Source organism: Macaca thibetana, chromosome 2 (assembly GCF_024542745.1).
Source record: "Macaca thibetana thibetana isolate TM-01 chromosome 2, ASM2454274v1, whole genome shotgun sequence".
Classification (NCBI taxonomy): Eukaryota; Metazoa; Chordata; class Mammalia; order Primates; family Cercopithecidae; genus Macaca; species Macaca thibetana.
In genome coordinates, this window is record NC_065579.1 from 158,741,262 (window position 1) to 158,769,053 (window position 27,792).

At 40.3% G+C, this 27,792-nt stretch overlaps 1 pseudogene; it reads right to left on the reverse strand.

The window, feature by feature from the left end:
• Window positions 1–16,924: 16,924 nt before the first annotated feature.
• Window positions 16,925–21,083, reverse strand: LOC126949014 (uncharacterized; annotated as a pseudogene).
• Between the last annotated feature and the right edge of the window lie 6,709 nt (window positions 21,084–27,792).

Consider the following 27,792-nt stretch of genomic DNA (forward strand, 5'->3'; position numbering starts at 1 on the left):
GAGATATTCTCATGAGGCCTCTGATGAAGGAGAAATTACTACAACAACCAGCTTCAAAACTGGTCCAGGACATAACTGCAAAGCTGTCAGGGCAAAGCCAGAGCTAAATACTTAGAGCACATGATTCAGCTGGCTTTTCTAACATGCCCAACAGGAGGGAAGGTGAAATTGTTCTGCAGCATGAAATTGATTAGGAGGATCTGTGAAAATAGGAGGGAAATGAGTTTTAGCTTGAATCGATGCAAGCTGAATCATCTGGGGAAAATACCCAAAGTACTACATATCCAATGAGCAGGAGAACGCTGAACAATAATGATAATGAAAGTGACCTTGAGGTGATGGTGTGCAGCAAATTCGGTGGGAGTCGGCAGTCAAAAGTGGCCAATTTGGGATGCTTGACACAGGAAGAGAGGGAGTACCCAGGGAAGTTGTGTCTGGGAAAGTGTGCTCCCCTCCAGACCTTTAGCGCCACTAAAATGGACTCATGGGATTACATCATTGAAATAACTTGAAAATCAGGATTTGGTAAAGAGGAAGTTGTAGACGCAAGGTCCTGGCCAAAATAGGGATGGAGACCAGAGGTTTAGTTCAATGCCCCCTCTTAATTCGTTGAGTTGATTTGTTCCTAAGTGTAAACAAGAGTGGATTTTTTCTTTCTTTTAAAATAAAACAGAATGCTGCTGTTGTTCTTCTCATTTGTCTAAAAATCCAAGAGATCAGAAGCTAATTCCTGAAATTCTCCTGTTGCTTTCTGATTGCAGAATTGCTGGAAGTTGCTTTATCCATGAGAGATGGGTGATTATGGAAGTATAGATAAAAATGTGGCATTTGAAGTGAATGCTAAAGAATATGAGCAGATGAAAGTAGAGGGCTTTTCTGACAGATGGTGTGAGAAATGGCAAGATGTACTTCAGACCTGGCAAAAGGCTATCTAGCTGTCCCTAAGGAATATTTATTAGCCAGGGGCTGTTTGGTTGCAAGAAATAGAAGTTCACTCAAACTACCATAAGTTAATGGGAATTTATTCTAAGAACTGGAACCCATGGAAACAAAGGGCAGGGACAGCAGCTAAGCTTCATTTTTGTACAGAACCGAAAGTAGTCATGCCTTCAAGAATAAAGCCATCTACTTTCCATCTCTTGTCTCTCTCTTAAAACATCTAATTTTTACCTTTTTCTGGATTTTGGCCCCATTTTCCTGCCTCTCTCTGCAGAGTACTCCTTTCTTCCAGGTCTCAGCATACAAATAGCTGCTGCAAAATGATGTATCTATAATGTCTTCCAGGGCCAGTAACATTAGGTAATTGATTGGGCTGAGTTGCTGAGTCTTAAATCCAAATTCCTTGGGCAGATAATCTGATTAATCCAGCTGGGTCAGGTGTCTATCCCTGCCAATCAGCTATGTTCAGAAAGATGGGGCCACAGAGCTACTCAGGGAGATGTGGCATAGTGGACTCTGAAGATCTTACAGAAGGAAGTATACAGGTAGCTGGGAAATGATGGACAAAATGAAGATTTATAAAAGGTGATTTAGGCCTTTTTATTGGGGACCTTAAATGCTAGGCTGAAGGGCTTTAATTTTTAAATAGTAAATAATTTAATCAATTCATTTAAGCCAATAATTCAAACCTTTTAGGCAAAAGAGAGTTAAACAAAGCATTGCTATTACAAGATTGCTTTAGCAGCAGGAGAATTTGAAGAAGGGAATGACTGAAGACACAAAGATCAGGATAAAAACTACAATAACCATAGTTCCGCATAATAAAATTTTAAACTGGGTGATTGCAGTAAGAATAGAAAACAGAGAGAAGGATTTGGGAGTCATCCCACTGATAAATTTGGCTACACCCTGGTTGTAGGAATCAAGATAATGTATGTGAATGTATGTTAAAACCAAAAAAGAACTATATAAATGTACCAATAAATGTGTCTGAAAGGATAAGAATGATGACATTTTAATGCCAGACAAGGATTTGAAGAAAATCCATGTGATAAAGTCTGACAAACTATTGGGAAAGCAGGTCCCAAGATGAGGAGAGAGTAGAGGCTAAAGATAGGACATTGGACAACGCTCTGGGACTTGAATTTGAATCATAATAAAAGAGAATGTGGGAGAGTTTTCTTTAAAAAGGTTGATATAGAACATAAAAATGCCTAAGGGAGATAAAATTATTTTCACCTATTTATAAAATAATTATAATAACAAGACTCTTTCCTTTCACTTTCTCCTTTAAAAGAGTTTTATCTTTTCTGGCTGATTATGTGAATCCAGCTATGGTTATGAAACAAAAATCGATCTTGCTGGTCTTAAAGTGATGTCCCCTCCTCCCTGCAAAACAAGGAATGGGCATGACCTCACATAGCTGCCTTTCATGGTCCTTTGATAAATTTTTGATTGTGTAATTTCCCTATTGCCGGATGATTATGCATGGCAGGCTGATTCAGAGGCCATTGTCTGTTTTGAAATGAACCCCTAGAGTGCACTAATGGGATTTTGTGCCATTAATGCTGAATAGAGTGGGATGAGAAATCACTTTTCTGATCTGTCTGCTCCTTGGTCTCAGTGCTCAATGAGAGTACAAGTGACTACTATTAGAAAAAGGATTCACCAAGATCTTGGGCCCCGTCTATCCTTCCCCTAAATCCCTACAGTGAATTAACAGGGCCTTACCTTTCCCATCTTTTTATCTCTTCTGCTAAATGTGAACACATCAAGCCATGAGCTCTAATTTGTCAGGGTGGGTGAGTCATCTGTCACTCTCGCGATAGCCCACTTCATACAGAATAAAAAGCTCTGTGCTATGGGGACACTTTATACCAGGGAAAATCAGCTTTGTAGATCAGGCCTTTTGCCAAATTTCTTTTCAAAGGCTTTCCTTTTCAGATTTTCCTTTTCTGGTCCTTCTAACTTTGAAGAATCTGACTGTGTTGTGCCCTGTGTGAAGGAGTCAAGATGAGCTGAGTCATAGCTGAGCTGATTATACTTCTTTTGTCTTACTACCATGTAAATCACTCTCCAATTCTGTTCTGCAAGAACAAAACCTAAGAAAGGTTGGAAGGTCAGAGCTGGATTTGGGTGTCTCCTTCCCTGCAGGACAGCTTTTCAGTTATAAACTGACAACTTGGAGTTAAACCTGTTGTTCCCTCTCTTCTTGTTAGGAGTCTAAGAGCATGTTTGCATTCAATGTGTCCACAATAAAAGTTGTCTTAGTCCTTTACATGGTTTTCCATATCTAGAGGGTGGTAAAACAGAGGTAATATATTTTGTGCCTATAGGAAATGCAATTTAACAACATGCACCTACACAGAATGAAAAAGAAAACCTGACCTAGAAGTAATACCCTCATAAAATATAAAACTAAATCTATTTGCTGAGAAGCACCACCTGGGGTGGGCATTTCCTCCTCATGAGCTAAGACACTCTGCAGCCTTGGGAGTTTCCTCTGGTCTTCATCAGGAAAGTGCATCCTTCCACCTGCTTTTCACTTCCGAATGACTCTGAGTCTCTAAAAGGCAGGGTGGACAGAAACATGCCACCTCACTCAACGACATGCCCCTGTAGAACAATCTGTGGGAAACATAGAAGGCATATGAATACCTGATAAGTGGAATGATTCTGGGAACATTAGGAAGATTTCATGGCAGCGATGCACAAGCTGTGAATGCTTTGATAACCATTTCCCTCTTGGAGAGTGTGTAGGCAGTCAGGTGAGTATTTTCATGATTCGAATAAATATGTGAATGTCGTGGCCTCCGCTCCCACTCCACCACACTACCTTCCAACCTTGTTATGAGAAAAGTGGAGGGGGAAACATGTGTCTGTGTAAGTATGTGAATGTATATGTAACTGCACGCACACACACGTACACACACACGTACACATAAATATAAATACATAGTTGTGCTTAGAAAGAAATGAAAGAAGAACAGACTCTTATATCCTAAAGTAGGGGCTTTAAAATGTATGTTTGAAATGATGAGTTCTGGACTCTACCTGCAAGCAGAGTAGACTAGACCACTGAATCTCTCTCCATAGATTTGAATTGGTCTGTTTTGCTGATAAATGTGGGGAAAGGAAGCGATTCATTTCAGACAACTAGTTGAAGTTTTAGTTGTCCCAAATAATTATCTCCTACTGGCTGAGCGTGGTGGCTCATGCCTGTAATCCCAGCACTTTGGGAGGCCAAGGTGGGCAGATCACGAGGTCAGGAGTTCAAGACCAGCCTGACCAACAAACATAGTGAAACCCCGTCTCTACTAAAAATACAAAAATTAGCCGGGCATGGTAGCCTGTGCCTGTAGTCCCAGCTATTCAGGAGGCTGAGGCAGGAGAATCGCTTGAATCCAGGAGGTAGAGGTTGCAGTGGGCGAAGATCATGCCACTGCACTCCAGCCTGGGCAGCAGAGCGAAACTCCATTCAAAAAAAATAAAAACAATTATCTCCTACCACCCCCACCCGCTCAAATGTTCTACATTGAATTATATTGTCCTTAAACCAAAGGACAACATTCAGGTATTAGTGGGCAGTTTGAACCATAAGGCTGTAGCTCAGGTTAGAGTCTAACCTTGAGATACAGCTTTTGGGACCAGGCACAGTGGCTCATGCCTATAATCCCAACACTTTTGGAGGCCAAGGCAGGTGGATTATTTGAGCCCAGGAGTGAGCCCAGGAGTCTGAGACCAGCCTGGGTAACGTGGCAAAACGCAGGCTCTACAAAAAATACAAAAATTAGTCAGGAGTGGCAGCATGCGCCTGTACTCCCAGCTACTCAAGAGGCTGAGATGGCAGGATCAATTGAGCTCAGGAGGTCAAGACTGCAGTGAGCCGTGACCATGCCACTGTACTCCAGCCTGGAGGAGAGAGCGAGACCCTGACTCAAAAAAAAAAAAAAAAAAAAAAAAAAAGATAAGGCTTTTGAACTTACTGGCATAAGAAGTAGATAAAGCAATTGAGGAGGAGGGGATTCCCCAGGGAGAATGTATAATCTGGGAAGAAGTGAGGATTGAGAACACAGTCTAGAAACATCAGAATTAAAGAACTGATTAAGAAGTCTTGAAGAAAGCTGAAAATGATCTTTTCAGAGGTAGAAAGTAATAAGGCGAAGTCAAGAAGAGGGAGTTTTAAGTGGGCACACTGGGTAAAAATGAAGTATATTTTTTGTTTTTCAAAATAATTAATAAAGAGAGAAAGTATCTTAGCAAAAGTGCCAAAGAGAGGGAGCAATGTTATTTGAGTATCCTCTATATATCCGGCATTGAGCTAATCACTTTGCATGTGTGTCGAAACATGACAACATTCTCAGAACTGAAGTTTTATGGGTAGTAATTCAAGATTTAAGAAATTATTTCTAAAATGTGGGACTGTAAGAGTGTTTTCTGAGGAATCATGAATCCTCAGAATCCATGATGTTCCAGATACATTCACAGTGACCTGAAACAAATCAGTCCGTCTTTCTGGAATTTAGCTTTCTCATCCATAAAATCAATCAGAGAGTTTGAAAAAATCTCCAAGTTTCCACCCAACTCTATGTAAATGCCTTTACAGTATACTATTGCATGCTGAATATAGCAATATGGTACAATGGTTAATGGCAAGATTCCTGGGGTCCATTAGCCAAAGATCTAATCCTGATTCCACAGCATTGATTTTCTTATTTGTTGAGGGACCTTATGGAAATTAACTTTTCTGTGCTTTAGTCTCTTCATGTATAAAACGCAGATAACAATAATGGCTCCTACCTTACAAGGCAATTGTGAAAATTAAATTAGCTAATACTTATATACCTTTGCAGCGTTGATGGAACATAATAAGTGCTTAATAATTGTTTTGTACTTGGTGGTAGTGATATCATTGTAATCATCTGAGGTAAGGCATTCACAAGCATTGATATTTTTCAATTTCTATTTCACAATCAGGACTCAGCAGGAAAGAAGCAGTCCAGTAGAAGACGAGTTGTTTAAGACTGCGCTTTGATTGAGTGATTAAAATAACAACTTTTAAAATACCTGGTTAACAGCTAAGGGATCAGCAACAAATTTAAACATCAACTCTGTGCAATGCTCTTTGTACTCCTATCCTTGATTATATTGGGAAATTCTCTAAATTTGATTTCAACTAATAAACAGAAACAGTGGTAAGGCCTGTGTATCACATCAACACATGTTATTAATAATAGTGTTGACACTGTAGTCCACGTATCTGCTCATGATGGTAGATACTTTATGAAGTTGGACCATGGTCAACCCAGATTAAAACTACCTAAGGCCATGGCAAGATTGTTCTTTATTTAAAATCATACTAAGATTTATCATCAAGTGTGTGCTCACGCTACAGTTATTGACAGTAAGTTTAATGTTACGCACCTGTACTAGGAAAAATATTCTCAGAATAAGGGCACATTTCTAAAAAATATATCTAAAATACCCAAATGCCAACTCACCCAACCTTGTGAGAGAATTTAATGTGTTTTCAATTTAAGAAAGATTTGGCCAGATTTCTTTGTCCCATTATTCCCTCAATTTAAAAACTAAATCAGGATAAAAACAGTTTGCTAAAAAATGGTGTCAAATGAGCTACAAGGCTTCCTGAAGGGCAGGTAATTTAGGCCATCACAGGGAATCTTAATGACCATTCCACACACACCTGTTTATTTTATTTTTTTAATTTTTTTTTTCTCAACTGGAAATAGTGTGGCACAGAAAAATGTAGAGTTGTGGTTCTCAAACTTGGCTGCACATCAGAATCGTCTGGGGAGCCTTAAACAATCCCAGAGTCCAGGCCACACCACACACCAATTAAATTAGAGATTCTGAGGCTTGGACTCAAACTCAGCATTTTATTTTTATTGTTATTTTTATTTTTTTGAGACAGGGTCGCGCTCTGTCACCCAGGCTGGAGTGCAGTGGTGTGATCTAGGCTCACTGCAATCTCTGCCGCCCAGGTTCAATCGATTCTCCTGCCTCAGCCTCCTGAGTAGCTGGGATTACAAGCACATGCTACCATACCCAGCTAATTTTTGTATTTTTAGTAGAAATGGGATTTCACCATGTTGGTCAGTCTGGTCTTGAACTCCTGACCTTGTGATCTGCCCACCTCAGCCTCCCAAAGTACTGGGAGGCTGCACCCGGCCAAGCTCAGTATTTTTTAAAGCTCCCTCGGTGATTCCAGTATATAGCCAAGCTTTTGAACCAGGCCTTAGGATCTCGCCAATAAATCTTGCCAAAATTTGATTCATGGATTTTTATGTTCAAATGTGTTTGTAAACTATTGCATAGTTTTAGCTATAAAGATTTTCCTTCCTAATTCAAAAAAAAGGGATTACACATTTTAGTTTTAGGTTCTAAGTTCTATGACTCTAACTAGATAGAGATGAGTTCACTCAAAAGAGGGTATGAACTTTAAAGTATGAGAAGGGAAGACTTAGAGCATTGGTTCTTATTTGTCACTAAGAATCACCTGCGGAGCATGTTAACCATGCAAATGCCAGGTGCCTGCACCTCTAGTTGGTGATTTAGGCCTGCGATAAATCCTAGAAACATGCATATTAAACAAACATCCCAGATTTGGGTTGTGATATTATAAAGGTGCAGAAACCTGGGTTCCACTTCTGGGCCTTCTGATCCAGAGGATCAAAATAAGGCTCAATGTATGCATAATTCCTTGATTCATAACAAACCATCCCCAAATTTAATAGCTTTGAACAGCATTTATTATTGCTTGGAAGTCTATGGGTGATTCTTCTGTCCTTGACTGACTTAACTCATGCATCTGTAATCAGGTGGGTATTGTCTTTGCTGAAGTTGGCTGGATTCGCTCACGTGTTGGGTGCTGACTAGCTGTTGTCTGTCTGTTGCCTGGTTTAGGACAATTTTGGTTCTTTTTCATGTTTCTCTTACATCCCTCTGACAAACTAGTCCAGGTTTATTCATGGAAAATGCATCAAAGCAATAGAGAGGCACATCTTCTCTTCTGCCACATCCTGTTGTCCAATGCAAATAAAAGACCCACCCAGGACACAAAGAAGGAAACAACACACACCAGGGCCTACTAGAGAGTGGAGGGGAAGAAGATGGTGAGGACTGAAAAACTACTTGTTGGGCACTATGCTTATTACCTGGGTGACAAAATAATTTGTACACCAAACCCCTAGCACACAATTTTACCTACATAGCAAGCCTGCACATGTACTCTTGAACCTAAAAGTTTTAAAACTTATAATAAAAAATAAATAAATAAGACTAGTCTAGATTGCTAGATTGGGAAATAGACTTCATCTCTTAAGGAGAGGTGCCCCAAAGTCACACTACAAAAAACTTGGACATAGGAAGAGGTCAAAAACTGCAGCCATTTTCACAATAAACCTACCAGATTTGGGCATCTATTTTTTTTAAACATTCCTACAGAAATCATTTCATGTAATTGTCACAATAATCTGATGACGTATGTAGTATTAGCTACATTTTACCAGAAACAAAGGACTTCAGGAATCTCAGAGGGTGGTAAAACAGTTGCTAAAGATGTGTGAGGACGGGCGTTGGCTACACTTTGCAGATAAATATTTTAACTTAAATGAGCAGCAGAAGATGAGGTCATTACCCGTTTGGTAGTGAGGGTCTATGATGAGTGTAAATGCACTGATTATGTGAGATGAAGATATTTTATGAAAGAAGAGGTAGCGTTCAAATTCAGTTCATTTAGATCTCACAAAATTCTTCCATTTAACATGATCCTCATCCAGATAGATTGCACTGGGTCTGACACAGTGGGACATAGGCAGCTGATGTCCAATGATTATGTTTGGCCCCATCTTAGGCCTTAGAGATGGGAAACTGGAAGATAACCTTTATTTGATCTTTGGGGAGAAATTGCCTGGTGATCTAGTTAATTAAAGTTACAAGGAAAACTACCAAACCTCTGACCCAGCCAGGTTGGTTTTGTAATATCATTTTGTGTTTTAAAGTCTCTGCAAGAAAAGTTAACTTTTATAAATAAAAGAAATACATAGCAATGAGGTACAGGAACTATGATTCTGACGCTGCACCAGCCCATTTAATCTGCTGTGCTGTTTCTCATCTCTGGTTCTCTTATCTCAGTAGTTAAAACAGGGGCCTTACCCCCTCCCTACAGAACCAAGGGAGAAAAGCTCTATTTTTATATGTCCAGACAGAACTGCCTTTTCAGCGTATCAGGGCAAGTGAGGCAAATGGTTTTGCAGATAAAAACAGAGTTAGACCTAACTTCGATTTTTACCTTTCTCCCTTAGGAGGTTGCTTATAGGGAATGGTGCAAAATACTTTAATGTAATCTTTACACTCATTTAGTGTAATCTTTACATTTAGTGTAATCTTTTACACTCATTGGACATTTTTTACCAAAATAATTCGGTAGCAATTCAACATGAGCTCTTTAATGGGGAACAAATGCATTTTTTTCTGGACTTTTGGGGCCTTTCTTCACTGGAATGTCAACATAACATGGGATATTTGGGGGACTTGGGTTGGAGGAGATAGGTGACGGTCTGATCTCAGGCTTTATTTCCTAGAAGACTGTGACATCCTTAGAGAGAGCTGTATGTGTCTTTGTCATCTTGTGGCCAAGTTCAGAGACTATATCTACTTCACATCACTCTGAGAATTTAATGAAACAATATATCTAAAATAATTAGATCAGTGCCTAGAACACAAGTACTTAATAAACATTACTTATCATTGCTCGAAATATATATTCAGTGAATAGAAATGCTATGTTAATATCATATAATCTGACTACAGATGATATTAAATAGTAACATAATTTATAGATTATAAAGAATTTCTAGGAGAAGAGAGAATATATTTTAAAGCCTAAAGAAATAGTACTGAGGACTAATCTCAGATTTTTTTAGGTACTCTTTTCCTATCTTGCTTGCTTATTATGCTTTTTTTCTTTTTTTTTTGAGACAAAGTCTTGCTCTGTCACTCAGGCTGGAGTGCAGTGGCATGATCTTGGCTCCCTGTAACCTCTGCCTCCTGAGTTCAAGCGATTCTCCTGCCTCAGCTTCTCAAGTAGCTGGGATTACAAGTGTGCACCACCACACCTGGCTAACTTTTGTATTTTTAGTAGAGACAGGGCTTCACCATGTTGGCCAGGCTAGTCTCAAACTCCTGACTTCAAATGATCATCCCACCTTGGGCTCCCAAAGTGCTGGGATTACAGGCGTGAGCCACTGTTCCGGGCCTGCTTTTATTGCATCTTTAAGTTTTGTCTTGCTTTTCCTTTGTACACATCAGTGCAGTTTTACAGTTCTTTCTCTTAGGAATTCTTCCGTTTAACATGATTTGTAGTCTGATTTATAATATGTATAAATCATATATATATGATTACAAGGAATAATTATTATGGTTTTTGTTTAGTTTACACTCTTATTTTTAACTTCTTTAATTGTGGTTATCAAAGAATTCCCTGAAATTTAAAATTAGAGTAGCCCCATTTGGCTTGAAAAACAATTTTGATTATTAATTTTTTAATGATATTAAAGGCTAGCACTGTCAAACTTCCCATAGCAAGAAAGGCAGAAAAGTCAAGATCTTGGGTGTTGGAATCAGAGTGGGGTTCCAATCATAGCTCTTCCAATAGAAGTTGATTTCTCTGAACCTTGGTTTCCTTATCCCTCAAAGATGATTATATTTATTTGATAAGATTGTTATGGTACCTGGCACGTAGTACTCAGTGTAGTACTCACAGTAAGCACTCAGTAAAGGATAGCTTTCTGTTTTCATTTTAGTAAACCAGGATTAAAATCACTGAGAGGCCCTGATTGACAGGGAAGAGCTGGATGACAGGAGGGAAAGGAGCTGGGTGAGTGGTCTGAAGGCAGGGCAAGGCCCCCAAAAAGCTATGAGAAGGTGCTATTTTGAGAAGTGTGAGGTCAAATATTGCTGTTTTCTTATTTGCTGACTTTTCACCAAACCTCCCCATGAAGACAACTTCTCATGATTCCTTTGGACCTGAGTAGATTCATATATAATGAAGAGAGAAGACACAGGTTGAAAAATGACATAGTCAAATCCCTTTTCCCAGAATGTGCCATTTCTTCACTCCCTTTGATCTGGGGAAAGTACACATATCAGCTCTAGGGAAAGAAGACATGCTCCTTGGGAGATGAGCACTTTCTTTTCCCTGCTAGAGCTGGGAGTAGGCAGCCACCACACACACACACACACACACACACACACACACACACCCCTATCTCCTGCACCAGGTTCTTCTTCTTTAGCTCCTCCAAGGTTTCTTTCCTAATGGAGGAGAAGGTGAGCATGAAAGAAACTGCTAAAGGCCTATGAATATTTCAAAAGGAAAAGCCAGGGGACTCCATTAAACCTTGTACACTATTCTGTAAATGGAGAAAGAGGCTGAATAATGAAATGCTCAGAGGTATTGAGGCAATTTCAGAGAAAAACAGGCAGATATAAAATAAAATGCTTCTCACCGTGATGAAGTTTCAAATTTATTTTGTAGCCTTCTCTCTCAGCCAATTTTTTTTTAGATCTCCAACTCCTCTTGCCTATCACTACAAAAAGGCACAGAGGCTACACTGTACAGTGTCTAAAGATAGAAATTTTCTAGTCCAAGAGTCGTGGCTGGGATCTGGTGTCTCACACTGATCGTCTGCATTACCGTAGAACTGTAGGTTATTTTATCATGGCGTCAAGATGAAGACAGTGAGGGAGAGAGAGACTGTAATAGAGTGCTAACTTTAGATGAAAATGACATATGGCAAAGCACGTAAATCTCAGAGCATGGGCTAATCACTTATTAAATGTTTCTTCTTATTATTATGTATTCCTCATCCACATTTTTTCTACTTTCATAAAAACTGTCTTCTTCTCCCAACTTCTTTACAAACCACAGCTGTGCAAGGCACCTGCCGCATCGGTCAGGTCAGTAGGCAGCCCTGGCATTTCCAGTGGTAATCAGCCATTCTGCCTAGCAGACACATATGTTGTAGCAGACCAAGTCCTGTTTCTAATGGCCCTGGGGGAACAGGGCTTTTAAGCCTGTACATGCACGCGACAGGCTAGAAAGCTTTTGTTAATGGCCCATGCACTGTCAGGACAAGTTAAGTCAGTTGATGTGTAACAGACGGTACCTTCTGCTTTCTGGTCTGGGCTGCTTTCTGGTCTCTTTTCTTTCCCTTTTTTTTTTTAGCTACCTCCACAAAATATAAAAGTTGCTTCTGAGTTTCAGACCATCTGTGTTTTTCATTATCACCTCAGAGTGCAATTGGATATCTGTTTTGAACTCCAACCTTGGTGGAGTAGGAAACGTGAGAAATATTCTCCTCTAAGGTTCTCTGTATAAATTTCTTGAGGGCAGAGATAACAGAGGCACTGACCAAGATATTTTGGTATCAGTTAATCTATGTTCTCCAGATTACAGAATTTTTTGAGTCATTAAAAAAACTGCAATTTCTACTCACAATTATTATTGCATGCCCACTAAACTGTCATCCACAATGCTAGATGCTGGCTATGCAAAGCCGTCGTGCTCCCAGCCCTTAGTGTCTTGGTGTCTAATAGAGAAGGTAGAAAAACTAAATGCGTGATTATGATACAGTGGAGAGCTAGCATAGCAGTTACATGCCAGAGCAAGGCACATGTAGGAGGTGCCCTAAAGTACATGAGGGAGTCAGAAAAGACCTCTCAGAGGTGGTAACATCTGAACTGAGCCCTACAATATGGGTAAGAATTAACCAATTGTTTGGTACAATACACAATTTCAACTTTTATAAGAGCAAATTCTTTCGAATAGAATGCTATAGATTTGCTCTCAAATCTCATCTCCTACTTCAGATAATCTCACCTCTTTTTGATATCCTATAGCTTATTCATTTACACCTATAATTTAGAACCTAAGCAAAACCAAACCTTGCATTGCTGTTTCTCAACCATTTCCAATCTTTTCAATCCTAAATAGAATGCAGGTTTCCCAAGAGTAGGGGTTTTATTAATGTGAATTTTATATTTCCAAAGATTCCTATGTGGTTTTGTAAAATGGTAGCCTACTGGAAGGCAAAAACAGCGGGATCTATTCCTAACTCTGAAAGTGTTTGTATGACTTGCCGAAATCCTCATGGAGAGTAATTGCTGATTTTAGTTGCCCCATCTGTAAAATGGGGATAATATCTCTCTTCTAGCTGCCACATGGGATTGTGTAATGTCAATGATAGACTACTTCTAAAAACACTGAGGTAGTAAAATTCTGTAGAATGGCTTGTGGAACAGGCCTCTGATAATTACCCTTTATTGAATATAATGCTAGATACTCTGCTCATTGTCCCCTGTATCAATTAGAGCAGGTGAGAGTAGGCTGTGATCAAGAACATCCCCAAATATCAATGACTTACATTGACTAGGGTTTATTCTTGATTATTTAACTTGTCCCTTTCAGATTGTGGATAGAGAATGGGAACTCTGCTCATTGCAGTCACTCAAGTACACAAGCTATTGGCCAACCACAATTTTGAGTATTGCCAGGTGCAATGACAGAAAGAGAATTTGAGGGTCTCACATGTTCACATATTTGCTCTTGCCAGGAAGTCACTGCTACTTACATTTCAATGACTAAAACCAGTCCCATAACCTCATACAGTCACAAGAACAAGAAGTAAAATCTCACTGTGTACCCAGAAGGTAGAAAGCCATAAAAATTTGGTGAAAAGGAAGAATGTTCTGAAGCCTGTATGTGAATGGTCTACTGCCTTTGGACAGCCCTCAGCAAAGTGAAGGAGATAGACAAAGACCACACAATAAGTATAGTAAGGGGCGACTTCATAAAATAAGGGACACAGATAGTGGACCAATTCATTAATGCAAGAAACATTTATTGAGTACCTGCGTAGTACCAGGAACCAGGGATCCCAAGAAACCAATCCCTGCCTTCAAGGAGCACATGGTCTTAACAAGATGTAGAAACAGAGAAGAGCATGAATTGAGTGTCACTAAGTGTCAAACTCTGGGGTATCTTTCTGATTTGGTCTCTACCACTATCCTCCATAATTGTTACTGTTCTCCTTATGTCATATGTACCCTAGTCATTTCTAAGGTCACAATGTTATGGTGACAGAGCTGGAAATGGAACCAGGTCTGTCTACTTACTTCATGAGCCGTGCTCTTTTCATCATGTCATACTGATCCCTTGGTCAAATAGAGAAAATATATAAGCAGCAAATTACAGCATGGGAAATATTATGATAGCAATATGAACAGTTTATGTATTGTGTACTTTCCCAATACCCTGGAGATGCAACTAAATGCCTGGGGAGTATCTGAAAAGCTTCTCCATGGAGGTGACATTTTAGCTGGGGCTTCTGAAAGCTGAGTCAATATTTGCCATGCAGAAATCAGTTCAGTCTAAGTAGTAATAAATGGAGCTTGAAGAGGCAAATAACCAAGTTGTTTATCTAATGTCAAATATCCCTGCAATCACATATTTCCATCTGGCTTCCTTGTCACCAACATCCTTCTAAAATCTCAAACTCATAACCTCACAGCAACCCTCAATACACTTCTCTTTCACCTTTACATACCATTGTGAATCTATTACCAAATTTGGACGAATTCTTCTCTGCATTGTTTCTCAGAACTCTACCACATGACCAGATCCCAGAGGGTGGTTGTCTGGAGGAGAGCAATGTTGCCTGGTGTAATCATGGACCTTCTATCTGCTTATGGTTTTTTCAACATCAGCAGAGCTGAAGTCATATCGAAGGGATAGAGAAATTCTATTTTTCTCACACAGCTTTAGCAACTGGAAGCTTATCTCTGGCTGGTTCTGGCAAAGGAAGAAGAAAGGATGCAATGTGATGAATTGTTTCTAAAGGTGTAAGCCTGAAGCTGGAATAATTGTAAAGGTAACCCTATTTATAATAATGTTGCTTTAGCACTTCCCTGCAGATGCTTCCTTCTTTTAGCTCCTTACAGAAATAGAAGTTTTAAAAAATTTCCATTTCTCTTTGCTAAATGAGCCAATTTAACTTATAAAAAGAGATTTAAAAAAAGAATAAATATAAAATATTGATACGTATTTTGGAAACTCTGGATTTATGCTCTGTTCACTCTCTTAACAATTCAACTTGATCATTCCTATCAGAACATGTTCTTTTATTTTCTCCAGTGGTCAACATTATACATTTTATCCATTAGTGAAAAATGTATCTGTTCATTTGCTGGTAATGAAGTATGAAATAAAGACCAAACAGTTAGAAAGAATCTGGAAATTTCATCAATAATGAACAATTCCACTTGCTATTATTTTGCATTACTTTGGAATGTTCTCAATTAAGAGCTGACCCATGTTAAGGAATATTTATCGGGCATTTGCTAAAGACATGGAGAGTGGTGCTATTTTGCAGGTAGCATTGGATTTATCCGTTTTCTAAGCAATTGCATGTATGGTAGGTAGTTGCAAAGAACCTGGAAGGTGACCTTTAAACTAGGTTGGCAATATTTAAAACAGTCTCCAATGACAGATTTTTGGAGGCCTTCAGTGATGGGAACAGTGCTGGCTCTGAATCCACATAGAAAATGAGAACAAACAGGTGCTCTCCAATATAGCTAAGAAAGATGTTTAGAGGAACTGAGAATCAGGGTCTTCCTGAGTGACAGGACAATGAGGAATCGAAAGTGGGAAAACAGGCCCTTGCCTATCTATGTTATACATTTATATTATAAATATACATATTTATAACAATATATAATACATTAATATAATGTGTATGTTTATACATTATTCATTTCCTGAATTCCTAAACTGATATAATAATATAATTCTAAAATGGGATTCATCTTCAAAAAATATATATACCTAATGCGATAATGCTCTTTTTCTTATATTTTTTAAAAGAATTTTTTTTTAATACTTTAAGTTCTGGGATACAGAACTTAGTTCTGGGATATCAGATTATATCTATATCTATATATGTAACATAATATATAGATATATATGTATCTAGAATATATAGATATATCAGATTTTATATGTGTGTATCTTACAATACGGTGTAAGAAGGTAAATGCACATATTTTAAATTTACTGTTCAATAACTTTTGACAAATATATACACAGATGTAACTCTCATTATAGTCAAGATAGAGAATATTTCCATTAACTCCAAAAGTTACTTTCTTTGCTTCCCTCTGGTCAATCTTCATTTGTACCCCGACTCTCAGGCAACCACTGAGACTTTATCACTGTACATTTGCATTGTCTTTTCCAGATTTTCATATAAGTGAGATAATACGTCATATACTCTTTTATGTCTGGCTTCTCACGAGCAGTATGTTTTGGAGATTCATTCATGTTGTTTAATGTACCATTAGTTTATACCTTTCTATTGCAGAATACCTTCTGTTTTTGGGGTACACTCTAATTTATTCATCCACTTACTTTTTGAACTTTCTCACTGTTTCCAGTTTGAGTCTATCACAAATTAAATTGCTATGTACAGTTTCTTGTGTTAACATATGTTTTCATTCCTTTTTTTTTTTTTTTTTTTTGCAGTTGCAAGATTTAATAAAGTGAAAACAGAGCCCCCACACAATAGGAGAGTACCCAAAGGGGGTTGCCAGCACCAGCTTGAATGCCTGGGTTTATATGTCCCGATCATTGTCCCTCCCCCTGTGCTCTCAGGCAATAGATGACTTGACTATTTCTTTACCTCCTGCTTTTAGCTTAATTGGTATTTTGGTGAGTTCTCTTTACAACCTGATTGGTCAGATGTGAGCTGAGTTACAAGCACCGTGTTTAAAGGTGGGTGTGGTCACCTTCCCCAGCTAGGCTTAGGAATTCTTAGTTGGGCTAGGAAATCCAGCTAGTCCTGTCTGTCAGTTCCCCCTCTCAACAGGAAAACCCAATTGCTATTGGGGAGGTTGGCTGATGACTGCTCTAACTGCCTCCTGCTGTATTGGGGCATAGTAGGGGTCATGCAGTAGAGATTTCCTCAGGAGGGGTGTGTTTGATGTCATCAACATTGGAGCATTGGCTAGCAGACCAGTCCAGGGGTCCACAGTAGATCTTAGTCATGGACTGCATCTGGGGCTCCATTTGAAGAACGATTTATAGTCTTACAGCTTCAATTCTGGAAGAGACAAACTTAACAAGGAGATTAAAGATACAGGGATTGAAATGTATGGCCTGAGTGCAGAGGGAGGCACATCCAACAGTTAGTAGGGTTTGGGACTGAGGCTTCATGGAGCCCAGTGAAGGTGGTATTAAATAGGCTTACCAGGAGAGTATGGGTATGGAGGGTGAAAGTGGGGTTTCCTTTAGAAAAACTCCTGTACGATGGGGCATCAATATTTCTGGGAAGCCATATTCTCCGTAGAAGCTCTTGGTAAGGGGAACTACTGGTAGTACAGCAGCATGGAGGAGGTCCAGTGACAGTGAAAGGGGGTAAGAAAACAGTAAGGAGACAAATATGACAAGAGAGGGCCATGGGGATCTACGACTCTAGTTACTTTCCTTATGGTTGCCATGTGAAGAGCAGGCGCAGATCCTCTAGATGTTCACAGGAATAGCTAGCATTGTCTCCTGCATTTTTGGGTTCCTTTGGCAGTATCCAGGGTTTTGGGATGAGGATAAGCCAATATAAGCTGGAAACGTTCCTCCTTGAGGGCCTTGGTTCCTTTGGGTAATTTTAGCCCTAACTATTTAAACTGCTGTGAACAGAGCTGAGCCTTTGGTTTGGAAACCTTGTAGCCACTGGTAGCAAGGAAGTTTAAGAGCACTTGGGTGGCTTGATGGCACAAGGTTTCTGAACAGGAGGCTAATAGTAAATCATCCACATACCAAAGGACAAGAGTGTCCAAGTATGAGAACTGGCTCAATCTTGGGCTAATGCCAGGCCAAATAGATGGCCTGAACCCTTGGGGTAAAACAGTCCCAGTGGGACATTGAGTTCACAGGATCTTCAAAGGCAAACAAGAATTGACAGTCAGGATGTACAGGGATGCAGAAAAAGGCATCCTTAAGGTCCAGGACTGTAAACCATTCTGCTTCCTCTGGTATCTGGGAAAGCAGAGTTATAAGGGTTTAGGTGCAGCTAGGTATAGAGGGACAATGGCCTCATTGATAATCCGGAGATCTTGCACTAACCTCCACTGTCCGTTGGGTTTCTGTACTCCTAAAATTGGAGTATTGCAGGGGCTATTGCATGGTTTTACTAGTCCTTGGGCTTTTAGGTCCTTAACACTCTTTTGGAGTTCTTGTTGGGCCTCAGGTCTAAGGGGGTACTGCCTTTGGTAGGGAAAGAAGGCAAAATCCTTTAGTTTAACTTGAACGGGACAGGCATTCTTCTCTTGTCCATATTGTCCTTCTGTTGCCCAGACTTCAGGATTAATTCCTTCCTCAAGTAGGGGACAACAAACATGTGTTCCTTCTCCTATGTTCAGGTATATAATAGCCCCTGCTTTTGCTAGGAGTCTCCCTCTAACAAAGGAGTGGTACTTTCTGGCATACTTAGAAAGGCATGTGAAAAGGGTAAAGTTCCTCAGTCACAACTTAGAGGCTGAGAGAAGTATCTAGTGACTGTCTGTCCTAGGATCCCTCAGATAGTGACAGATCTGGAGAACAGTTGTCCGGCACAGGAGAGTAAGACAGAGAAGGCTGCGCCAGTGTCCAGGAGACAGTTAACCTCCTGGCCCTCAATGGTCAAGCATACCAGAGGCTCTGTGAGGATGATGGCATGAGCTGATGCTTGCCCTGGGCACCCTCAGTCCTCCTGCTGGATCATCTGGTTAGTGGCTTCTGACTCCAAGGACCTTCATCCCCTGGGGCAGTGGGATTCCTTTGACATAAGGGAATGGTGATTCCAGTGATTCCTTTGACATAAGGGGCATGGACAAGGGGACAGCTTATTTCTATTCAGACAATCTTTTTTAAAGTGTCCTTGTAGACCACACTGAAAGCAAGCCCTATTAGGCATTCAATTTGCCCAGTCTTTCCCTTTTCCAGAGCCTCCAAAGTCTGCCTGCCTGAGGGCCATGACTTCTTTATCTTATCTTCTTTTATCTCTTGTATCTAAGGTAGTACAAATGTTTAATAGGTTTTTGTGGATTCAATTGATGATGTCTTGAACTAGTAGTAGTTTCTAGGCTCCTGTGGAGTACCTATAAAACAAAAATTGAGGCCAGATGTAGTGGCTCATGCTTGTAATCTCAGCATTTTAGGAGGCCAAGACAGGACAATGGCTTGAGCTCAGGAGTTTGAGGCCTGCCTGAGCAACATAGAGAGACCTCATCTCTACTGAGAATTGAAAAAATTAGCTGGGTGTGGTAGTGTATGATTGTAGCCCCAGCTACTCAGAAGACTGAGCCAAAATGATCACTTGAGCCGAGGAATTTGAGACTTCAGTGAGCCATGATCATGCCACTGTACTCCAGCCTGGGTGGCAGAGCAGAACCCTGTCTCAGAAAAAAAAAAAAAAAGAAGAAGAAGAAGAAGAAAGAAAGAAAAGGAAACAGATATTGAGCATGTATAAATTGGAGAAGTGAGTCCATCCAAGTTACCCAGATCATAGCTTTAAAGCAGCAGATGAAGACTTGAACTTAGTAACACGCAGCATGATGTGATAGCTCCAATTTAGTGCTCACAAGGGTTATCTGGAGAAAAGGAGCAAAAGTAGGTGGGGACAACAACAACATGACTTTGCCTCTTCAGAAACATAATAAAACCCCTTTCCAGGGCAATCATTGATGCTGGTTAATGATCCCTATTTTTAAAAATTCTCTAGTAAAATGAGCTCTTCCTGTATCCTAATTCCTTTGAAAAAGATTCAACATAAGTGCAAGTGAGACTTAATTCTGTGTTATAAATGTTGACGTGAAGCTTGAAGCTTCGATGGCTTTATTTTGTTTTCAAGTTTGTATTTCTCATCTCATTTTTCTGTATCTCATCAAATTATACATGTATATACTATGTATATATACATTTTTATATATGTACCTGCATGCATATACTCATATATGTGTATATATGTACATAGATACATAGTGTTTTCTACTCCAAGCAACAAGACCATACCAATTTTCATTTCATTAAACACCCACTCTATTGTGGCATAACATAAATATATCCAGAGTAAATATTTAAAAATATTTGTTCAACATAGTTTGCTAATAGGAAAGAATTCATGTTCATTAAAATGTATAATTACTTTTACACCATATGCTCTTCTGATGTAAAATAAACTTAGAGTTTTTAAAGAGACACCTATGGATTCAAAATTAGATTGCATAGACTATCCTGTTCTTCTAAGCATAAAATGTGCTGAAAGTCTGGAGAGGGGAGAATTGTCATTGGTAACACCTAACCTCTCTTCCAACTTTAGTTGTATATTACTACATGTTCCCTCTTCTGTAGACATAATGCTGCTGTCCTTCAGCATTTTTAGTTTGTGGATTCAATCTTGAAAAAATATTGGACGACAATCAGCTGCAGTTGGAGGCTCCCACTGAGAAGAATGAAAACGGTGAGTGAATCCTGCATCAGCAACTAAGGTATCTAGGTTCTCTCACTGGGACTGACTGGGAGATTGGCACAACCCAAGGAGAGCAGGGAAAAGCAGGGTAGAGTGACGGCCCATGCAGGAGCCGAATGGGGCAAGGGGACCTCCCACCCCCAACCAAGGGAGGTGTTGAGTAATTGTGCTGCCTCACCCAGGAAACCATGTTTTTTTCCATGGATTTGTGCAACCTGTGCATCAGGAGATCCCCTTGTGAGCTCATGCCACTAGGGCTTTGGGTCCTAAGCACAGAGCAGTGCAGATTCTTGGTAGCTGCTTGGCTAGAGACTGCCTAAGACTACCCAGTTCCTGGGGGGATGGGTGGCTGTCATCACTGTGGTTGCCTGCTGCCTAAGATGACTGAGCTCCCGATGGGAGGGACAGCAGCCATCACTGTAGCTCCAGTTGGCCATTTTCCCCTGCCAGTGCTGGGGAGACTGGGCGGTTTGGCCCCAGGAGGAATTTCCCACGGCACAGCACAGCTGTTGTGGCAGATTCGTCAGACTGCCTCTTTAAGCTGTACCAGGACCCATCCCTCCTCATCAGACAAGGCCTGGGAATTTCATCAACTACAGCCAGGGGTTTAGGGACAGAACTCTAATCTCCCTGAGATGGAGGCCTTGTGGGGAGAGACAACTGGAGTCTTCATGGATCAGTGGACTTAGTCTTTTCCCTTGCTGGCTCTGAGGAATCCAGGAAGTCTAGACAAGTGGGATTCTCCTAAGTGCAGAGCTCCCCCTCCACCAAGGGGCAGCCAGAGAGCTTCATTAAGCACGTCCCTGATCTTGTGCCTCCTGACTGGGTGAGATCCCCCAACAGGGGTTGCCAGACACCTTATACAGCAACATTCCTGCTGGCATCGAACTGGTGCCTCTCTGGGATGGAGCTCCCAGGGGAAGGAGCAGGCAGCCATCTTTGCTGCTCTGCAGCCTCCACTGGTGACACCTCCAGGTGTGGGAGGGACTCAGGCAAACAGGATCTAGAGTGGTCCCCCCAGCAAATCACAGCAGCCCTACAGACGAAGGGCCAGACTGTTAAAAGAAAAACAAACAAACAGAAAGCAACAAAAACAACACCAGCAACAAAAAAGTACCCATGAAAACTCCATCCAAAGGTCAGCAACCTCAAAGATCAAAGGTAGATAAACTTGTGAAGGTGTGAAGAATCAATGAAAAAACACACTGAAAACTCAAAATCCAGAGTTCCTCTTCTCTTCCAGAGGATGACAACACGTCTCCAGCAAGGATCCAGAATTGGGCTGAGGCTGAGATGGATGAACTGGCAGAAGTAGGCTTCAAAATGTGGGTAATAATGAACTTTGATGAGCTAACAGAGTATGTTCTATCCCAGTGCAAAGAAGTTAAGAACCATGGTAAAATATTAGAGGAATATAAATGACCTGATAGAACTGAAAAACACAACATGAGAACTTCACAATGCAATCACAAGTATCAATAGCCGAATAGACCAAGCAGAGGAAAGAATATCAGAGCTTGGAGACTATCTTGCAAAAATAAGACAAGCAGACAAGATTAGAGAAAAAAGAATGAAAAGGAATGAACAAAACCTCCAAGAACTATGGGATTATGTAAAAAGACTGAACCTGTAACTGATTAAGGTACCTGAAAGAGACAGGAAAAATGGAACCAAGTTGAAAAACATACTGCAGGATATCATCTAGGAGAACTTTCCCAACCTAGCAAGGCAGGTCAACCTTCAAATTCAGGAAACTCAGAGAACCCCAGTAAGATACTCCAAGAGAAGATCAACCCCAAGACACATAATCATCAGATTCTCCAAGGTCAAATGAAAACAAAAATGTTAAGGGCAGCCAGAGAGAAAGGCCAAGTCACCTACAAATGGAAGTCCATCAGACTAACAGCAGACCTTGCAATAGAAGCCCTACAGGCCAGAAGAGATTAGGGGCCAGTATTCAACATTCTTAAAGAAAATAATTTCCAACCCAGGATTTCATACCCAGCCAAACTATGCTTCATAAGTGAAGGAGAAATAAAGTCCTCTTCAAGCAAGCAAATATTGAGGGACTTTCACACCACCAGGCCTGCCTTGCAAGAGCTCCTGAAGGAAGCACTAAATGTAGAAAGGAAAAAGCATTACCAGCCACTATAAAAACAAACTGAAGTGCACAGACCAACATCACTATGAAGTAACTACATAAACAAGACTATAAAATAACCAGCTAGCATCATGATGACAGGATCACATTCACATGTAACAATATTAAACTTAAATGTAAATGGGCTAGATGCCCCAGTTAAAAGACACACAATGGCAAGTTGGATAAAGAGTCATGACTCATTGGTGTGCTGTGTTCAAGATACCCATCTCACATGCAAAGACACACATAGGCTCAAAATAAAGGGATGGAGGAAAATCTACTATGCAAATGGAAAGCAGAAAAAAAAACAGGGGTTGCAATCCTAGTTTCTTACAAAACAGATTTTAAACCAAGAAAGATCAAAAAAGACAAAGAAGGACATTATATAATGGTAAAGACTTCAATTCAACAAGAAGAGCTAACTATCCTAAATATATATGCACCCAATATAAGAGCACCCAGATTCATAAAACAAACTCTTAGAGACCTTCAAAGAGATTTAGACTCCCACACAATAATGATGAAGGATTTAACACTCCACTGTCAATAGTAGACAAATCATCAAGACAGAAAATTAACAAAGATATTCAGGATTGAACTCAGCTTAGTCAAGTGGACTTGACAGATATCTACAGAACTCTCCACCCAAAAACAATAGAATATACCTTTTTCTCAGTGCCACATGGCACTTACTCTAAAATTGATCATGTAATTGGAAGTAAGACATTCTTCAGCAAATGCAAAAGAACTGAAATAATAACAAACAGTCTCTCAGACCATGGAGCAATCAAATTAGAAGAAGATTAATAAACTCACTCAAAACCACACAACTACATGGAATTTAAACAACCTTCTCCTGAATGATACCCGCTGGTGATACCCAGGCAAAAAGGGTCTAGAGTGGACCTCCAGCAAACTCCAACAGATCTCCTGGGTGAAATTAAGGCAGAAATGAAGGCATGAAATTAAGGCAGAAATCAAGAAGTTCTTCAAAACCAATGAGAGCAAAGAAACAATGTACCAGAATCTCTGAGATGCAGATAAAGCAGTGTTAAGAGGAAAATTTATTGCACTAAATGCCCACATCAAAAAGCTAAAAAGATCTCCAATCTGCATCCTAACATCACAACTAAAAGAACTAGAGAACCAAGAGCAAACAAACCCCAAAGCTAGCAGAAGACAAAAAATATTCAAGATGAGAGCAGAACTGAAGGAGATAGAGATATAAAAGACTCTTCAAAAAATCAATGAATCTAGTAGCAGTTTTTCAAAAATTTAATAATATGGATAGACTACTAGCTAGATTAATAAGAAAAGAGAGAAGAATCAAATAAACACAACAAAAAATGATAAAGGGAATATCACCACCGACCTGACAGAAATACAAACTACCATCAGATATTACTATAAACACCTCTAGGCAAATGAACTAGAAAATCCAGAAGAAATGGATAAATTCCTGGACACATACACCCTCCAAGACCGAACCAGGAATAAGTTGAATTCCTTAATAGACCAATAAAAAGTTCTGAAATTGACACAGTAATAGTCTACCGACCAAAAAAAAACAAACAAACAAACCCAGGACAGACAGATTTACAGCTGAATTCTACCAGAACTACAAAGAGGAGCTGGTACCATTTCTTCCAAAACTATTCCAAACATTTGGAAACAAGAGAATCCTCTCTTATTTTATGAGGTCAACATCATCATGATACCAAAACCTTGCAGAGATACAACAACAAAAAAACTTCAGGCTAATAACCCTGATGAACATCAATGCAATAATCCTCAATAAAATACTGACAAACTGAATCCAGCAGCACATCAAAAAGCTTATCTACCACAGCCAAGTTGGCTTCACCCCTGAGATGCAAGGCTGGTTCAACATATGCAAACCAATAAACATAATACATCACATGAACAGAACCGAAGACAAAAGCCATGTGATTGGTCTGTTCCAAGATGGCCTAACAGGAACAGCTCCAGTCTGCAGCTCCCAGCATGATCAATGCAGAAGACGGGTGATTTCTGCATTTCCAACTGAGGTACCTGGTTCATCTCATTGGGATTGGTTGGACAGTGGGTGCACCCCATGGAGGTGAGCCAAAGCAGGGTGAGGCATTGCCTCACCCGGGAAGTGCAAGGGGTCAGGGAATTTCCCTTTCGTAGCCAAGGGAAGCCGTGACAGATGGTACCTGGAAAAATGGGACACTCCCGCCCCAATACTGCACTTTTCCAATAGTTTTAGCAAACGGCACACCAGGAGATTATATCACACTCCTGGCTCAGCAGGTCCCATGCCCACGGAGCCTTGCTCACTGCTAGCACAGCAGTCTGAGATCCACCTGTGAGGCAGCAGCCTGGCAAGGGGAGGGACATCCACCATTGCTGAGGCTTGAGTAGGTAAACAAAGCAGCCAGGGAAGCTCGAACTGGGTGGAACCCACCGCAGCTCAGCCAGACCTGCTGCCTCTGTAGACTCCACCTCTGGGGGCAGGGTATAGCTGAACAAAATGTAGCAGAAACTTCTGCAGACTTAAGTGTCCATGTCTGACAGCTCTGAAGAGAGCAGTGGTTCTCCTAACATAGTGTTCAAGCTCAGACAATGGACAGACTGCCTCCTCAAGTGGGTCCCTGACCCCTGTGTAGCCTAACTGGGAGACACCTCCTAGTAAGGGCTGACTGACACCTCATACAGGAGGGTGCTCCTCTGGGATGAAGTTTCCAGAGGAAGGATCAGGCAGCGATATTTGCTGTTCTGCAATATTTGCTGTTCTGCAGCCTCTGCTGGTGATACCCAGGCAGTGTCTGGAGTAGACCCCCAACAAACTCCAACAGATCTGCAGCTGAGGGACCTGACGGTTAGAAGGAAAACTGACAAACAGAAAAGAATAGCATCAACATCAACAAAAAAGACATCCACATCAAAACCCCATCTGTAGGTCACCAACATCAAAGACCAAAAGCAGATAAAACCACAAAGATGGGAGAAACCAGAACAGAAAAGCTCAAAATCCTAAAAACCAAAGCATTTCTTTTCCTCCAAAGGATCATAGCTCCTCGCCAGCAATGGAACAAAGCTGGATGGAGAATAACTTTGACAAGCTGACAAAAGTGGGCTTCAGAAGGTCAGTAATAACGAACTTCTCTGAGCTAAAGGAGGATGTTCGAACCCATCACACAGAAGGTAAAAAACCTTGAAAAAAGATTAGAGGAATGGCTAACTAGAATAAACAGTGTAGAGAAGACCTTAAATGATTGGATGGAGCTGAAAACCATGGCACAAGAGTATGTGACGCATGCACAAGCTTCAATAGCCAATTCGATCAAGTGGAAGAAAGGGTATCATTGATTGAAGATCAAATCAATGAAATAAAGTGAGAAGAGAAGTTTAGAGAAAAAGAGTAAAAAGAAGCCAGGCAGGGTGGCTCATGCCTGTAATCCCAGCACTTTGGGAGGCCAAGGCTGGTGGATCACGAGGTCAGGAGATCAAGACCATCCTGGCTAATACGGTGAAACCCTGTCTCCACTAAATATACAAAAAATTATCCGAGTATGGTGACAGGTGCCTGTAGTCCCAGCTACTCAGGAGGCTGAGGCAGGAGAATAGCATGAACCAGGGAGGTTGAGCTTCCAGTGAGCCGAGATAGTGACACTGCACTCCAGCCTGGGTGACAGAGCGAGACTCCATCTCAAAAAAAAAAAAAAGAGTGAAATGAAATGAACAAACCCTCCAAGAAATATGGGACTATGTGAAAAGACAAAAGCTATGTTTGATTGGTGTACTTGAAAGTACTTGGAGAATGGAACCAAGTTGGCAAACACTCTTCAGGATATTATCCAGGAGAACTTCCCCAACCTAGCAAGGCAGGTCAACATTCAAATTCAGTGAATACAGAGAATACCATAAAGATATTCCTCGAGAAGAAAAACCCCAAGACACATAATTGTCAGATTTGCCAAGGTTGAAATGAAGGAAAAAATGTTAAGGGCAGCCAGAAAGAAAGGTCAGGTTGCCCACAAATGGAAGCCCATCAGACTAACAGTGGATCTCTTGCCAGAAACTCTGCAAGCCAGAAGAGAGTGGGGGCCAATATTCAACATTTTTAAAGAAAAGAATTTTCAACCCAGAATTTCATATCCAGCCAAACTAAGCTTCATAAGTGAAGGAGAAATAAAATCCTTTACAGTCAAGCAAATGCTGAGACATTTTGTCACCACCATGCCTGCCTTACAAGAGCTCCCGAAGGAAGCACTAAACATGGAAAGGAACAACCAGTACCAGCCACTGCAAAAACATGACAAATTGTAAAGACCATTGATGCTAGGAAGAAATTGCATCAACTAAAGGAAAAAGTAACCAGCTAACATAATAATGACAAGATCAAATTCACACATAACAATATTAACCTTAAATGTAAATGGGCTAAATGCCCCAATTAAAAGACACAGACTGGCAAATTGGATAAAGAGTCAAGACCCATCAGTGTGCTGTATTCAGGGGACCCATTTCACATGCAGAGACACACATAGGCTCAAAATAAAGGGATGGAGGAAGATCTACCAAGAAAATAGAAAGAAAGAAAGAAAGAAAAAAAAAGCAGGGGTTGCAATCTTAATATCTGATAAAACAGAATTTAAACCAACAAAGATCAAAAGAGACAAAGAAGGCCATTACATAATGCTAAAGGGATCAATTCAACAAGAAGAGCTAACTATCCTAAATATATATGCACCCAATACAGGGGCACCCAGATTCATAAAGCAAGTTCTTAGAGACCTACAAAGAGACTTAGACTCCCACACAATCATAATGGGTGACTTTAACACCCCACTGTCAATATTAAACAGATCAACAAGATAGAAGGTTAATAAGAATATGCAGGACTTGAACTCAGTTCTATGCCAAGCATACCTAATAGACATCTACAGAACTCTACAACCCAAATCAACGGAATATACATTCTTCTCAGCACCACATCACACTTATTCCAAAATTGACCACATATTTGGAAGTAAAGCACTCCTCAGCAAATGTAAAACAAAAGAAATCACAACAGTCTCTCAGACCATAGTGCAATCAAACTAGAACTAAGGATTAAGAAACTCACTCAAAACCGCTCAACTACAT